Below are 18,503 nucleotides of genomic sequence, written 5' to 3'. Positions count from 1 at the left end.
GGCAGTGAGAGTGAAAATGAGTGTAATTGAAACTTGAAGAAAAGTATCTGTGCAAAGAATGGGAAAACTGTGGTCGGTGATTCTTTGAAAGACTGAAAGAAGTTATGCAATATGTGCACATCTGCAGAGACCGAGCGGATGCACTTGTTTCATCGTTCAAGACAGTCTAGTTGGTTTTTTTGCATGTTTTGCACAGGGATATTTCAACAAGGGCTTGATCTTTTTTTCCTTTGCAAAGCACTGACTTTGCTATCACTGTTGTTATTGCTGTGCTAATGTTATCATACTCTGATTATTTTCACTGTGTATGTGTTTGTTGCTTCCTGTACAGTGTATAACTTTTTTTGCAGGCAAAAGCCGGAGCAGCAGTCCCCTTTTAATACAAACCCCATTAAAAGCTGCCATTCTTAAATTAGCTCAGCAAAAAAAGTGCATTTTATAGTCAAGCAAGCAGTAATTAGACACTGTGGCTATGAGTGGCCCTTGTGGTGTTTGGACCAAGTCCAAATGTACCTTCTGTCTGTCTCTGACACAGGCAGACAATAGTAGTATTATTTACTGTGCTGGCTCTGTGTAATTCGACAGGCCAGCTGCAAGAACAAAGAACCACTAACATTTTGCCCAGCCCTATTCCCAACTGAAGGCCCATCTACATTTCATAAATAATTTCCTAAAATACTGGATTCTCTTTCTTTTCTATAGCCTTTACTGTGCTAATTTAGAGAATAAATGTTAGCCTCACAAACAGTATCCTCTTCCTGTGCTGTCAATCATGTATTTGCAGTTTTTGGACACCATCCCTATCTTGACCCCAGAGTCATTACTGCGTACAGCTTGTCTCCTTGGCTGTGCCCAGGAGTAAGGAACTAGCCCTGTTACTGACTTTCCCATGATTCTAAAGTTAACCAAAGGATTTGGGGATGGGTCATTTTACTCCATCTAATAAGTGACTGACCTCCTGTGATGTTATTAAAACGCAAAAGTTTAAAAGATATTCAGGAAAAGCGCCTTTCCTACATATCCATAAGCAACATATGAATGAACACAAGAGGGAGTATTAGGTAATAGTTAATATTAGGGGGATCGGGATCAAGGGATTCCTGGACCTAATATTATCTGTAGCTTTGACTTTGTTTTTACATTCTTGGGCAGCTTTTCAAAATGTAACCTATCAAAAACAATGAGAAAGCATGTGAACAACCACACCTCCAATTTACATCCATTGTATCTGCATTTCCAACCAAGGAAAAGATGAGAAGAGCTGTTACCTGTGCATTTTTGCATATGACCTCAGACTTCCTGAAAGGTCAGGCAACTGAACTGCATCTGTAAAATGGGTATAACAACATCTCATTAGGGACATTCCTTTCCTTCCATGAAAGGAAGCCCCCTGTGAGTGATTTTTCTTGAGCTGGCATGAACATTTTGAGTGCTGATTTTTTATGTCCTTTCTTGCCATTAGTGTCTCCTATTTTCTCATCTGGTTCCACTGGAAGCCTCTTCACCATCTTTTGCTTCCATTTCCCAAAGGGGATGCCAGGTATGTATGTGAGAATATCCACAGGTGAGCAGCAGGCAGTGGGAACGGACACGGAGCCCAGTCCTCTGACAGCTGTGCACTGGGCAGGCAGGTTGGCGGGAAGTGGGTGGAGGAGGCAAATTAATTGCAATCAGTAAAGAACTAAAACAAATGACTCCCTTAGGAGACAGAGAGGAGATGGGAATTCTCTGACTCACCGTCCCATCACTGTTCCTCCGGGGCTTCTCCTAGAGTGCTGCTGCTACATGCCAGCCCTTACACAAGGCTGAAACAAAAGGCACTCTCTCTCCTTCACGGAATGCAATTTCCATGAGGCATGGACACGTCGCTCTCGTTCACAGACGTATATGAATACAGCATACATGCCCACGGTGTTCTGTAAATAATAATCATAGTACTTACACAGTCATGTTGAATTCTGTCAGGTAAAGATTAAGAGATTCTCAGAGTTGCATTATTATGCCAAACTGCATCTGGCCATGTGAAACACATATAGTGACACTACTCTTTGAATTTTTAAACGTGGTCCTAGGAATCCCTTAAATAATTTGTTAGGTGCTTATCAGAAATCTCTTTGCCTACTATTTAGTTGGGATTTATAGACAATTATCTCCCCACAAAAGAAATGCTTTCCAAGTGTCACAGTGTACGGGTAAACACTGACCAGCACCCTCAGAAAACACGCTGTGAGATGAAATGATAGAAGCACAAAAGCAGACTATGTGGTTGCTAATCAGCCAACTGGGGCATGCTGGCAGCAAGGCTTGGTTTCTTTTAACTACTCCAGCCCCTGGGAATACACTGCTGCCTGAAACCACTTTGACTGCCCTCAGTCTTGAACATAGGTGTTCAAAAAGATCTGCTTCAGTGCTTACTGCTTCAGTTTGTTTTGATGGACTTATGGAGAGCCTTGATTTATGTCAGATATTCCCCGGAATGAGCCTCAGTGGTATCTAAAATGGATGAGCTCATTTTCTCATAGGCAGAAATTGCCTTGATTTCTCCAAAATCTGGGCCTGCAGCACATTCACACACAGAGAAAGTTCCTCTGATAAATTAAACAACACTAAGCCAGGCTGACAGGATTTATTTATTTATATATTCATTTATTTTGCAATGTGTATTCACCTAAATATGAGTCAGCCATATTTAAGAGCTCAAACTAAATTAAAACACCCAGCTTGATAAGAGCTACCACAGATGACAAATTCCTGGAGAAAGCTGAATTGCAGGTGCTGAGATGCAGACTTGATTGCCTGTGCAGTGAGAAAGCAAGCCCCTCTTCAGGATGTGGACAGGGTCCTCAAAAGGACTAGTTTGGCATTAAGATAAATCTCTACTGGGAGCTACATGCTAAAGATGACTAGAAAACCGGAATCCCAAGTTGGGAAAATTTATTTTGGTTTTGTACTTCCTCAGAATGAAAATTTAAAGTATTTGTAGGATTTTTCAGAAGTAGTAATTTCACCTTCTGTCTCCGTCTGTATTAGCAAAGAATTCCTACATGGAGCACACATTCAAGGTGCAGGAGATCCTCAGCAGAAGAGTTTATGGGTTGCTTGATTTGGGATTCAAAACCATGTCTCCAATACACAAGGTGAAAGATCTAATTTCTATATTTTTGTAGGACAGGTTTTACAGTTTCATTTTTGGTCCTGCAAAGCCTTTTTTTGGGGAAAGATCCACTGAACTTGATAAACTACTGAAAAAACTTTGAAATTTTGTAAGTTGGTATTTTCCAGTAAAAAGTATTTTGTCAAAAAAAAAATCTAAAAGACAGGCTGCAGGTTGGCTGCACATTTCTAGTTTTCTATTTCTAATTATTCCTTTGCCACAGAGAATTGATAGTGTGCTAAGGAATAATGGACCATATTTTCATATTTTTCACATTTCATCCAGATTGTTCCTATCCCCAAACAAGGACAGTGTTATTTTCACAAATATTGCTTTTAAACTTAGGAATCATTTGCTTCTTTAACAGCTGGTTTAACTGTTGTTTTTGAGGAAATCTCAACAGAAATTGCTTTTGAGTGTGTAAATACATTCTGGTCCGTGCTTCAGCTGGCCCATCTGACCACAAACCACAATGATAAGGCTTTAGCCAGGCCTATCATAGAGTCCCTTTTAAAAACAGCCACAAATGATGAGGATAAGTATGGTCTTCTGGCCACAGAATAATAGTCCTTAACCATGATTAACCTTTCTACATAACACTGACTCATTGTTGAGGCTATTAGAACTGTAATTCCTTGGCTTATCGTATTGCTGCTCAGGAATAAGTATTTTTTTCTTTTCTATTATTTGTAATAGTATGAAACAGGACTTTTGTACTTGTAGGAGGAGATGGTATATTGAGAAAGGCTGGTCTAGAAGTGATAGTTCTCTGAGAGGTTTTCCAGGACTGTTAGTCCATCTAGTCAACAGACTGTACCTTGCTAAGGCAAGGAAGAATAAAATAGCAGTTTGGTAACTCACCAGCTTAAGCAGCCAAACAAAAACACCTATTGCACTATTACACATGGTTTTATTTTGGATAGGATGCATTTTTTTTAATTATTCATTATTCCTTCACAGTTTGAAAAATATGTAGTATATTAATAGAAAGATCTTAAATGCATTTTGATTCATTGGAGACAGGTATCAGACAAATCTGCAAGCAATTTTCCTGCATGTTCCCATCATTTTTTTCTTTTAAAACAGTGTAAAAAGTTATATTTTGACTGGAAGACAAAAAGAAACAGGCAATGCTTCATAAAACCTCACTGCACAAAATTTTAAATTTTAAAAAAGCATTCAACCTTTTGTATGTGCTGTATGTGCTATGGTTCTTCCAGTGCTGCCATGTCATTCCTTAGCTTCATGATCTTTTATTAATGTTTGCTGTGTGTCAAAAGTTGATAATTATTAGTAAAGATCATCTGCCTCACAGGCACCTTACAATTTATCAGCAGACTATTATACAATTTGACCTTGTCCATAAAAGAGCACATTAAACACAATAAGAGGAAGAAAGTGTCCTGAGAGAGTAAAATTAGCAGTCAGTAAATCTACTCAGTGTCTAGTCTTGTATCGCATATGATGATGACGTGTTTGTATGTACACAAAGGTGTTTGTGTGTATTTGTAAACAGAAATATACACCTTTATTCATTTTTTGTAACATATATTTCAATGCCTATCTAAATGCTCTGAACAGTTCTCCTGTAGCTTAGAGTGCACCATACTGCAGTGAAGAGTGCCTATAAATATCCACCAAAGATCACTGGAGAATCAAATATGAATTTAATTAAAAAGTATTAATACTAAGGTATTTCATCTGATAAGAGGCAGTATCAGTTAGGGACTTGCTAAGGTATATTTTGTAGTCACTGGGGCTTTGGCTTATCTTGCTTCTTCCTGTTTTTCTCAAACCACTGTGTGTGGGATATGTATGCGAAGGTTTGGAGTAGCTCAAAGCTACAGGCAACATTCTGCTTTCTGTTACCCCAGAACAACCTTTTTGACTTCCAAAAGGGTGCAGCCAGGTAACTAAGCACAAAAATGCAAACAGCTGCTGAATTCCATCCCAGATGTTGGGCAACTTTCTTGGTGGTCAGAGTGATTTCTGCCTGTGGAAAACTTTTGCAATAAAAGAACTTCAATATGCAGGACTCAAATTTACCATCCTCCATATGTACAACTGTAGCTGCAAGAACTGATGAGAGGTATTCCAGGGCAGAATTTATCCCTTCATCTGCTGTATGTCACAAGTTATTATTTTTGTAAACATGCTGAGTCTGCCTCTGATGAAAGGATGAAAGCTGCTTCTTTCAGGAGGGTGAGACTGGACCTTAACCGTTATGATTACTGATGAGAATCCAGATCTTTCAAAGGACGGGCATAACTAGTACAGATGTTGCACTTTACCTGGACTTGTACATGTTCATGACAACTTTGGCAGCCAAGGGCAGAAATGTTCTCAGCTGCTCGCTGTTTGCTAATGACAAAACAACTATCTAAATTGAATGTTTGATTCTATTTAAAGGTCAACACGAGTGACTAATTCTAAATTACGTAATTACACTAAGAAAGCAGAGTAAAGAAGCTGGTAACCTGTATCATATGGACCCAACTGTGAAAATCTAATACTGTTGTTTTGAAAGATTTCTGTTAAATGAGCATCAAGTGACTGTTACCATTGTGGTAATGAGATGGTGTTATTAACAGGATGTGGCACAGATGAAATCTATAAGAAAGACCTTGCACTTTTGAGGGATGTTAAATAACAAAATAACTGCCTGAAAATTACTTCAGGTCACTCATTTTTAGGAGCATTCTTCTCCCCTCTCCAGAAGACACAATCACACACATGCATAGACTTCTTTCCCCTCTCCCCCTAAAGCCCATGGAAAACACCTTCCCTCTCAAGCCAGTGGCACTGGTTTCTGGAGCAGATGAATCACTCCCAAAGAAGTCAATGTAATATGTGACAGGTCCAAATAAGAAGATAACTGTAATATTACAGGGATTTTATTGGTATCTTTTTCCAGAATAGATTATCATGATTCATTTGTATTGCAGCAGTTCCAGAAAGACTGATTCATGGATCAAAACTGTGTTAGGGTTAGGTACTGGGAACACATGGAGCAGCGATGCAGACCTTGCGTTCCTTACCACAGCCCTGTGTTTAAGAGGCTGGCTTTTTGTGTGCTTCATTTATAAATCCTGTTGGTGGAAACATTTCTGTAACTGGACCCAGTAGGAGTCTGACACTCTCATTGTGACTAGCTGTTTATTGTGCAAGCTGCTGACTAACTCACAGTAACTAAAATATAATTTTCCAAAATAGACACAGATGACAAACAGATAATCACTGCGGAGAGCCAATATAACTAAGGAGTACACTCAAGGCTCTTTTAGGTGTACTTCACAGGCTCATTATAATCAGCAAACGGATCTTAACTCAGGCTGTCACCTACTCAAAACTATTCCTTATTTTCAAGGCTGTGTCTCATTGTGCCACTTCAGATAAAGCAAAGGGGGTCCAGTCATGTGCTTTGGTACCACTTAGCTCTCAGATGGCATCCAAACTCTGTTCTTTTCCGCCCCCAAAATCCCTGTGACTCCTTTATCCAGTCTTCCCAGCCCCCACTCTGCCTGAGGAGCTGGATTGCTGGGGCCAGGGCAAGCGGACTCCCTGCCCACCGGGGCTTCAGAAGCTGCTCAGCCCTTTAAATCTGGGGTAAGAGGCCGCTTCTTTCCTGTTCTCAGATTTTTCTGTAGCCAGCTTCATGCTTACATCGATGCACACCACTTACTGAGTCTCTCAACATGGCTACCCTATATGGCCTTGTAGCCATTATTTCCTAACAGAGATAGCAGGAAGACAGTCATACTTCAGGAAGATTTGAACAAAAAGACCTAAGATGATGGAGATTAAAAAGTATTCAGCTGATACACAAGCAAACAAAGGAAAGCAAACACCTTGACTTAACTGAGGGGGCACAGGGCAAAGATATCGCCAAAGAATTCAGTTATCCTTGACTAGAATAAATAAGTAAATCCCTTGAGAACAGGACCCTGGGCACTTAAGCAACAGTAAAATAAATTAAAATGCTGTGTCTGATAATAAAACACAATGTAGCTTCAGTGTAAGATTTCTTGCTACCCTAAGGAGGCTGTTTCTACTGAGGCCTCTGGTGTTCATCTATCTCATTAAATGAAACCTATAATAGAAAGAAACATCCCCACACACCTTAAAAAAATATGCGTACATTTTGAAAAGTATCTAGGTTGGAGATTTTCAGTTAGATTTAGAATTTGAGGGCCAATGTCTAAATTCTGGGTGCAGAGGTGTTGCAGCTCTTTGTGTGGTGACCCCAGCCAGATGGTACTCATGAAAGTGCTGCAGAGGCACCAGGCTAGGCTGTTGGGGTCACGGCCACATCCATGGCTCTGTGTCCCTGCCTCAGCACCCAGCCTGGTACATGCACACGGTGCTGGGAATAAAGCCACTGCAAACCCTAGAGCGGGTCTCCAGCCACGAGCAGATTTTCATGGCAGATTTTGAAAAGGATCATTTTTTGCCAAATGTGGAATGAAAAGAAATCCTAATAGCTGGGGGAGAGAGCATTATCTATCTATCTATCTATCTATCTATCTATCTATCTATCTATCTATTTCAATAACTGTTATGTCACTCATGAAATGAAATTATGCTTTTTGGGAGCTGTGGTAACATCTCTCATACAAATCATAGCATTAATATTAATCATTTAAAAACAAAGTGATAGCAAAAACCCTGACAACAATGTTGCTTGCAGTTTTTCACATTTTGTGAGGGTTGTTTCAGCTTCAGTTTCATAGAAATTCCAATTATCAACTGCTTTCCACATGCAGTCTAAAAAAGTTTTGACATTAGGGATGTCAGCAGCAGCCGGAGGTGGTGTCAGAGCACCCGTCGTGGAGTGCGGCAGGCTGTCTGCCCCAGTGCGAGAGGCCGTGTGACACATCTTTTCAGAGAGGCACAGTATCTTTTTCATTACGACTTTTCCCTCTCAGATTAGGCTGACTTGTTAACTCGTCCTCCCTGGTATCTTTCTGTTAATGCCTCTGCTTTGTAAGCTATTTCGCACTCTCTGATCAGTCTGGGATCACATTTGGGACTGGGCCGTGTAAAGGAGAGACAAGGCTGAGGAGATATTCAGGCTCAGGAGATATTTAGACATTTTATGTTCACACACATAGTATGTAGCATTTTCTATCACTAAAAAGGAAAAAGGAAAAGAGGTAAAGAGGGAAGGAAGGAAGGAAGGAAGGAAGGAAGGAAGGAAGGAAGGAAGGAAGGAAGGAAGGAAGGAAGGGGAGAGAGAAAGAAAGAGAAAAAAGAAACAGAGGGAAAGAGGGAAAGGGAAAGAAAGAGAGAAAGAAGAAAGAAAGAGAGCGAGAGAGAAAGAACCCTCCCACTTTTTGTGTGGAATGTTTCTCTATTACAGAGCATAGTAGACTATAAAAACTTATTTGAATATACTGTGTTTTATAAAAGACAACAAAAAGCTAATTTTCAATCTCTGTAAACAGAGAGAAAGAGAGAGACGCTGTTACACAGATTGACCTTAGCAGAATTTCTCAAATTTAGCAATGAACCTGATAGATTTACATGATGCATATGCAGCAAGGCTCTTCATCTTCATGTCCTTGTGCTCATTATAAAGGCATGGACGCAGAGCATGGTTTATAGAGTGATGATAAAATATACCATGGCACCTGGGCTCCCTGCAGAGGTCTGAAGATTTATCTGTCTTTAGATGAGGTATTGTACAGGGATGGCTCACTCCCATCGCTGCGCTGGTGAACTTAAACCTAGACTTAAAAGGATCACTCATCTGGTGAGAAGAATAATTTAGTCTTTACCCATTCCAGAGTCCTTCTATGTCTGTATTTTAATAAAGGACATCAGTTTACACAGTTGTGCTGAACTGTGTTTTTTGGTTGTGTGATTTAAACTATGTGCATTAGGATGTCTAATGATAGTTTTATCTCTGCAGAAGCCCTGCTTGAGTTGAACAGAGCATGTCTACTCTTTGTACTAACGCCGTGGAAGAAGACCTTGAAGAAGGGTATGTGGCTGAAGCCAGACTGTAAGCAGAGCAGTAAATCCATGACACTCTTAAGCATTTTCTAAGCTTTATACTGATACGTTATAGTCTTAGTTACATTTGTGAGAAAACTAGAAATATATAATCCTTCCCTGTTCTGTGTTTATCATGGCGCACAAATATATTTTAAAAGGAAGGTACTTTATCAAGCCTATGCTTTTGAAATCACTTTATTAATGCAATCAACAATCATTCTTCTAATCATCCAGAAACTCAGATGCCAGTCTTTTTTAAATAGGTGTAGAACTGATAAGAAATGAACCTATTCTCTTTTCTAAGATATGACTCTGAAGCTAACAGACAGATTGTAGAAGTGGAGTTATAATATTTACTAACTTTTACAAACAATTAATACGGTCATCAGTTTTGGTGTTAAAAATGTGAATACAATGACATTTTGATTAGTCAGAAATTTATCCTCGTCATCTGTTCATGATATGGGAAGATAGTATTGTCTCAAATGAGATGCAGACTTTCTTATTATAGCCTTTGAGATACATACAACAAAAGAAAAATCTGACCTTAAAAAGCTGTTAATTGAAAGAGATGATGCAACATATAGCTTACTACTGGGATCCACAGTACATTATGCATGTTTACCATTGGGAAAAAATATCAAACCTCCCTAAATTCAAGCGTGACATTACTTGTGCAACTAGAGCAACTTTAGTGAGACTTCTTAAGAGAGTGAAAAAAAATGTTTTGGAACTTTTGGGGTCAGACTCTCCCAAGTCCTGGGACATAGAGGGATCTATAATACAGCCTAGGGTTTAAATTAGGTCTCCTGAGATCTTCAGGGAGCATAAAACAGGAAAGAATGTATCTATGCTTGTAACTTTAGGTTAAGAAGAAGAGAAACAAATGGAGAAATCTTTCTTCAGGGGCCTGCCAAGACACATGGTATTTATAGTCCTAAAGCCAGTTTCAATTCTATTTGGAAATATTTCCATGGGGACTCATTTCTAATTGCAAAACTGAAAATTGTAGAGATGGCTCCTGTGTGTTAATGAGCACCTGTACCCTTTCTGAGTGTCTGGGAGTGCCATTCTCCCTCTGTGCTGTCTCATCACATTCCCCAGCACCACCGTATAGGAATATTTCTCCACTGGGTCGGTCCTCCTTATCCTGGTAGTACAGGGAAGCTGGCCTTTTCACTTGAACAGCACTGTGGGAGTCTGAGAGCCAGTTCCTCGCAGCTGGACTTCCATACCTATAAAACACATTTCTTTGTGGTTGCTTGCTCATGAAAGAGAATGAAAGCAGAGTAAGTCAGGGTTCTTTTTATTGTACAGAGAACCTGACATCTGGCAAGCATCTGGCTGGGGACTCTTACCAGGAAGGATCGTGGTTAACACATTTTACAGGTATAGGACCTTTAATCTGCAAAAGATTTGGGGTCAGAGCTGATTAGGCATTATGAACTGGGTTGGTTTTTACCAGAGGAAGTAGATGGCTTAACAAGTAGAGGACAGCCAGAGATTTGCTTCTTTTTCTACAGGAACTCTTGGAACTCTACATTAGAATGCCCCAATACTGTCTTGCCAGTGATAACAGCAGTCATAATGACTCAACAAAACAGTGCAACTCTCCAGTTTAGTATGATGTTTCTGCTTGACAGAGACACTGAAAATGGGAGCTAGTCATGGTTTTTCCTTCTGGTTTTAAAATCTGTAAATAAGCTGCTTTATGAGTTATGTTGGCTCCAGACACACGTTTCCCTGAAAAAGGGAAGGTTATGTTTGAAGAGAGATGGCAGACTGGAGAATGACAGCCACACTTCCACATGTTGGGCCTTGAACAGCCTTTCAGTTGCTTTTGCTATTGTCAAACTACAGAAGAGCAGAATTTCAGTGTGAATGGAAGCTGCTTCTTCTGCTTATCTAGTGATGGCAGCGTCAGAGAAGGAAAAATAAACCATGCTGTAGGAGGATTATTAACATTCAGGGAAAAATTGTGTCCTGTTCCTAATTCTGCTTGTGGCAGGAGCAAAACTGCAATGCTGTTCTGCATCATCTTGGGGAATGGTGGTATGTGCTGAAAGCAAAATGTTTATACCTGCAGCAGAATTGTTCTTGCAGATACATGTCTCTTGCTGGTACAGGCAGGAGTGGGCATGAAAAGGATACCTGATGATGGCAAAATAAATATATGCTGTCTGAAAATTTAGGAACTGCTTCCTGTAACTAGGCTCTCACTCTGTTAACAACCTCGTTTTGACTGGGAGAAGCCACTAGCTACACTAGCTATGGCCTATTCCTTGCCCTTAAAGTCTGCTACTTAGATTGTATTGCCTTCAGAAAGACAGGGAGGCACTTCTGTCCTTTTTTGCTTTCTTTCTGTGCAGGGCCCATGCTTTGCCAAGCAGCATTTATTCCTAAATAATGGAATATCTCAGGGGTTAAGAGGAGAGGAAAACATTTCATCTGGAAGGGATGACTAATCAGCCCAAAGGCCTTTTCAGAGGAGACCAGGTGTGTAGGCAACAAACACATTAATTCCAATTTTTATTTTGCCTCATTGAGGTGAATTTGCAGAGGCAATACCAGATTGTTGGGGTTTTTTTTCATTGTCTGACCCAGGGTCATCACTGCCTGAAAAAATAACACTGCATGAATTATAAGGTGGACACACCTTTGGGGTTTATGTCTCAGCCAACTAGTGTTTGTAAGACTGTTATACCTTTTGTTCATCAAGACAGGAATCTAAATTTCAGTAGTAACAGTTCACCTGCAAAGGATGTAGATAAACATGAAGTTTGTAGTCTATTGCAGTGATCTTCAATGACTGCTGGGATGAAAGCTGGGAAAATGAGTGGGGGGAATAAATTGGTGACTATTTATTTGGCAGAAGCAAGTAAGGGTAAAACTTTTAGTTGATCAGCCATGCATCTTTTATAAGGAGTGGATCCGAAATGAACGTACGAAGAAGATTCCTGTGGACAGCTTGTGAAGAGACTGGCAATGTTAAATTCAGGAGTTACAATAGTCCTGGACTTGTTGATAAAGTGATGCTAAACCTCTAGTGTTTCACTGCATGAGTGTAGTGGGGCTAACTGTCAGGAAGTTGTGTTAATTTGGGTGCAGGTCAGAATTCAGTGCCTCAGTCGTAATCTTTGGTGAAGTGACTCTCTCAGAGTTTTAAAAACGTACTTGATTTCTGGCCTCAATAATCTAACTACAATGTTCAGCCTTTATATCATTTTATATCTTTTGGGGTTTTTTAGATTAAAGTAATTTGTTATTATTTTTTCCCATGTAAGTGAATTACTGATTGTGAACAAATGGCCCTTTAACCTTTTCTAAATGGAACAGACTGAGCTTCTTGAACCTTTCACTGTAAGACCTATTCTTTAATACTTCAACCATTACCTCAGCTTTTCACTGAAACTCTCCAACTTATCTAAAATGAACCTAATTAGTCACCTAGCCCAGTCGACGGCTATTTCAAGCAACTATGTAAGATAACTGTAAATATAAGCTCATCAAACTGCAGCACTTACTTAAGAGTGGTTACAAGTTTCTACTGTACTTTGTGTGATTTGTACAGATCTGAGCTCCAAAAAAGAGTTGCCTGAGGAAAATATTTTCTGAAAATGTGGTTATAGAACTAGATATTCTCTTCCTCATCCAGATGTCCACAATGACAAATGATTTGTAAGACACAGCACTTATTAATTTGGCTTTGTAATTTTCTTATAAGAGCTACTCAAACTTCACAATCAAACCCAGGAAAAAGACAAGTCTCAGGAAGGACAGAAACTCAGATTTGGGGGTGCAAGTTTGCAAATCAGTCTTATCCTCACAGAGATTCATATGAAAACCTAAACACTGGGGTAAAAGCAAAATTCAGTTTCTATCAACATAGAAGAATGTTCAGATGCACTGCTGGGAATACAGAAGACTAACTTTGTGAGCAGCTGAACTGCTGCAACCTGTTTTCCTAGGAATTCATGTCCTTTGCACTCTAAAAATTTCTCTAGCCCCACCTGCAATAAATGCAGCTATGTATTGTTGCAGCAATAGAATAAATGCGATAGTATGAACTTGCATGCCCTGATGGACTAGCTGGTTTTTACCTATTCCTTGGCTGTCTGACTGTTGCTGACAGGAGGTGTAATAGCTGAGTTGTGCCCATCTTTTCTTCAGTGGAGGCATTTCTTTTTGTGTGTTTCGCCTACCTTTTCATTGGCTTTCACAAAAGCTATAGAAACTTAATTACCCTTCAAGTTTTACCTCCTCTTTCAGATTTGTTTGAAATTCTCTATGGATTAAAAAAAGGTTATTGTGCAGGAACTGACAGACAGGCTGGTCATATTGGTCACATCTTCTTTGGAAAGCAGGCCTAAAAGGAGAAATAAAAGAATAATGCAAAGAAACCTGAAGCAAATCCCTTCAGTTTCTCTCTTTCACTTTCTCTCATTTGCCGTTTACACCTTTTCTTGAGTTTGAGGTTCACTCAGTTTTAAAATAATTACAATTTTTAAGATGAATACGAAACTAAAATTTTCATATATGTTAAATGGTGACTAGCACTTCATACAATTTTCATTATAAATCACATTATTTCTCTGGGTTGTTTACAAGAAACAAATCTAAGTGGGTCAAATCCTTCTGTTACCTTCTGTTCCAGGTGTCAGTATTTCACTAGACACCAGCATACACAGTTCATTAAAAGCTAAATATTCTGTATTGTTAAATGCTTTGTGGAATGAAACTTCTAAAATGAACTGCCAAAGCATAATACCTAAGCACTGGAAAAGATTAAGGAAGTGGATAGCAGATTTGAGGAAAGAAAAATAAGATCACTTGATCATCAGTGCAGACCTTTTTGAGGAAGATAGGCTTTATAATAATGTATTTTCTTTGTTGCATTCATCAGAATTATCAAGCTTTCAGCAAAGACCTAGCAAAATTAGATCTGACGGCTATGTGGTTTAGGGCATGTTTTACTTACGGCTTTAAAAAATGAATGAAGAATGAAAATCATGATTGTGGGCAGATTCTTCCAAAATGTTTTAGCTACTCTTTATTTCATCTCACTCCTCAGCTGCCCAAATCCAGATAGGAAGATCAAATACCCAGAGAATGGCATAGAAAGAGCCATCACAGGGAGAAGAGGACATCCAGTTGGACTGATGTAATCACCCAAATGCCTCTCCAGCTCAGCTCTAATTGAGGTTGTCATGACTTGGCAGAGCAAAAGCAAATTTTGTTCATGAAATTTTCATCACTGTTAAGTGAGAGGATCAGCCTTATGTAAGATCACCAAGCGGGTAGCATAAATGAGCAGGTTATGCTCTTATCTAAGCACCTTATCTTGCATCTATAGAAATTAAAAATTCACTCCCTTACTAAGGGCTTCTTTTACAGAGCTCTTGCAGGACTGCACAGGAAACTGCCTGCTTGAAGCAGATGTTCAGCTTCACTTACATAAAGGCAGCAGATCCCACTCAGCTGCTCCTGCGTTTTCATCGGAGGAGGATGGGGACACGCTGGGGAGTCCGAGAAACTCTACCCCTCACTGAGTAGCAGGGTTTCTGGTGTCATTTACTACATATATCTGCTGTAACTGGGGGATACTAGAAGACAGCTTTGCTTTGTGGAAATGAAGATATTTTTCATTTGTATTGCTTTAAAGGCTGGATGGAAAAAGCTGAAATACTCAGTGCAGAGGGGGTCAAAGTACAGATCTGGATCTCTAACAAGCTTGGCGTCCTTGAACAGCTCTCTCTCTTTTTTTTCCTTTTCTTTTTTAATTCTCTTTTTTTTTTTCTCCTTTTCTTTTGGTTTGAACCTACTTCTAATAAACCAGGATTAATCCCTAATTAGAAGCAATGGGGTTCTAGTTTTTTCCCTTCCCCTTTGCTCATGAAACTCCTGTTGAGCGTGGCACTCTGGCATAAAGCTTCCTTCACAGCAGCAGTAAGGAATTCTTTTCACTTCTGGAGTCTGTGAGTTTGGTAAAAGTCTCTTCCTTACCCTGAGGTCAGTGATGTCTGTAGCTTAATTTAAGGCATTAGAGAGAAACAATTAGTTTGCCTGGTGCCTAAACTGCTGCTGAATAAACAACCGCAGAAGCTGAATCTTTAAAAAACTCCTCACGACTTTATTTATCTGGACTCTCAGTTGCCATCCAGATGCAAGAAATTACTTTAGTTCATTTTAATTTTTGCCATTTTCTCAGCATTGTGCTACTTTAGGAGGCAAATAAATGCAGTAGGAAGATACCTATAGATGTGTTCAGCAGCTGGAGGGTTTACGATCTAACCTAAAAAATGCAAGTTGGTTTTCTTGTAGTAATTAATACCAGCAACATTTCTACTAAATGCTTCTGTGTGCCTTGTAGAGCTCCTCATGTCTCAGCAGTGGGCTGAAGCTCTGAGGGGCACAGTTTCACTCACCAGCCATGACTTTTGCTGAATGGGTTTGTAAACCTCAGTGAACACTCATAAAACTAAGTCCCAGGCTTCACAACAATTCCTAATTTAAATTCTAAAGCAATCAACATAATCCACACTCTTTATCAGATATAAAATTTATTTTACAGAAGCAGAAAGACACCAAGTCTTTTAGATAGGAGAATTCTAAGTCTTAAACAACAGTTAAACACTCTTTTGTCCTAAATGCAGAGATGCTTGCCCTGTTGCAAATAGTATTGTGGTTTTTTTTAACTCAGTCTTAAGGCAAAATCAGCACATGGTTGAGAAAATAATGGTCATTTTAGAGAAAATAAAGACCTGTTAGCTTGGAGTAGGTACTTGAGGCTTATATTAATAAATATTTTCTACTATGGACCATATAGAGCTATCTGTAAAATCTAGTACTAATGAAAAAGCTAGCAGAGTGAGATACAATCCAGATTGCCTTCCAACCAACACTGGAGATGTACTTGAGAATGTAGATGTTCCTGTAACTGTAAAAACACTGTATTCTGGTAAACAATCCAAACCCATTTCAACCACCTGAGGCCCAGGAGAAAAGAGGTAGAGTTTCTGTCAAGCCCACACTTGGTGTTATGTTTTGCGGTATTTCAGGAAGAGGCACAGTGCTTACTGTTATGCAGAAGAGAAAAAATACATTTATTTTCATCATGAGAAGGTGAACTTTACATCATTGCCCAACTTCTGCAAAGTAACAAAAACCTACAGTATGTGTCTGTTTTCTGAGCTACTATCCCAACTGCTGATGATAGATAATAATATTGTGATTTGTTTGGATTAAAACCAGTTAAAAAAAAAAAAACAAACACACGCACAAAAGAATTGTCTGTATCATCTGCCATACAGATGAAGCTAAGATTTTCCCACAAAAGCATACATAGGGTCTGAATAATTTGAAGATGGAGTTGAGAGAGATAATAGGAAAAAAGATTAACAATATGTATTCCAGAGGCTTCCAGCTGGATATGAAATTAAAATAATGACTGTTAGGATGTCAATCTGCTCTTTGATAAATCTCATAATTATTGTCAGACCCATATCTGATAACTGCCATCTATGAGAGAGAAATCAAGCTACTTTTATCAACTTACTTTGTCCATTGTCTTCTTGACCTCAGGCTGCTGGAAAAGTTTTATGTTATTTAGGTTGGCTTTTGTTACTCACAGATCTTTTCAGTTTATGGATATACTTGATACAGTGAGAAGACTGTATGTCGAATTTTAACATTGCTATAGCTGATTTCAAAACCATGAACGTCAAACCTGTGCAACTAGGAAAGAGAGCTACTGTTTATTTGGGTCTATCTCAAAATGCAACGTGTTAATAGTAAAAAAAATACTAATTTCTTTTCGCTACTCCTGTTTCACTGGACTATCTTCTTCAGCTGACAGAACTAAGCTGTGCATCACTGTTGAGTTAAGGAGTGGGAAAATTAGGTCCTTTCACAGGTTTTCCTGTGTTAAGTCATGTTAGCCAAACTGGTGATAACACACTGCTTATCCCAGCTAGATTGAGGCAGAGCAATTGTGCAAATGAGAGGGAGTCTCAGTTTTAACTTCAGCTTCATGTAGTTTTTACCAGAATGGATGCTCATTGTCATTGCTCAGAGTTCAAGTAAAAAATCAGTCGAGGTGAACATTTGAATTTTTTTAAAGCCATTTCTATATTCCTAATCTCCAGGTACACTTGATTTTTGGTTCATATGTTGTCTATTAAAAAAAATATATCTCTAAGCTACTTCAGAATTTAGGAGAACAAAACCCCCTGAATGTACAAACTGCCAAGCACTTAGGTACTCATGAAATTGTACTCCCTTTCAAAACTATGGATGTTCTGATAATCTAAAGGACAAACACCTCTGCTTTCCACTAGGCACAACTGAAATACTTAAGGTCCCTGATGAAGAAACTGTTCTCACACTTGTGAGATGCTTTGATAAATTAAAGAGAAAGTTCTCAGTAAAAATACTAATTTTAGGCTAAAAATCTTCTTCACTTTTCACAATTGCTATTAGATATGTTTTTGCAAAATCACATTTGATTCGATAAACAAAAACATAGAAGAATTTTACTTGCCAGTTATTTATCCAAGTAGGCATACCTTTTGATTATAAAAAAAAAAGATAACCATACAGAACTGAAAGTAATTACAGTGCAATTTACTAGTAAATTTCTTTTTTTTTTTAATCACAGATGCTTTAATATGAGTAAGCTGAGCCTTTGCTTGGCCATTTAGTTCACATAATCCCTACCTTATTCGTTTTATCCTTCTGGTATGAGCAGATGGAAAACAGGAATCTCGAATTACTATCCTCTGTTTTTTACTTAGTCTCAATCCATGTGGACTTCTTTAATTGTTTGATTGTCTTGTTCAATACTTCACTGTCTCATCCAACAGTGAATGCGGTGTTATAAAATAGGGTTCTGAAACTACTGTTGGATCTGTCATTGCATCAGAGAAAATTCCTTTTTGGTCAGCTTGATATATGAACACCTATGTCTTAAAATTCATGGGTGAGATGCTGGGAGTGTAGGGATGGGGCAATGCTGCTCCATGGGGGAAGTGAAAAAGCAACTGTTTTGCCTATGTCTAAAGCTTACACTGGTAATATATTGTTGTGGTGCCTCTGCTTATTGCATTGCAAGATGCTTAGTCTTATTCTGTTCAATGTCTTTCTAGGCTCTAAATTACATTACATTTGGTGTTCCACATTTAAACAATAGTCAGCTCTAAGAAAATCTGTGTGCATACAAAGAAGAGGATATTCTGACAAAGATATTTACTGGGTGAATTGTCTGCAGCAAAATGTATAAAACGTTATTCACCGAGTTCAGAAAAAAATATGTCAAGTGATGTAACTACAGGATGTTTCTTTTTTGACTTGAAAG

This window comes from Nipponia nippon, unplaced genomic scaffold (assembly GCF_047370975.1).
Source record: "Nipponia nippon isolate SJK-2023a ecotype South Korea unplaced genomic scaffold, ASM4737097v1 scaffold_11, whole genome shotgun sequence".
In the NCBI taxonomy this organism is placed as follows: Eukaryota; Metazoa; Chordata; class Aves; order Pelecaniformes; family Threskiornithidae; genus Nipponia; species Nipponia nippon.
This window is presented reverse-complemented; position numbering follows the sequence as displayed.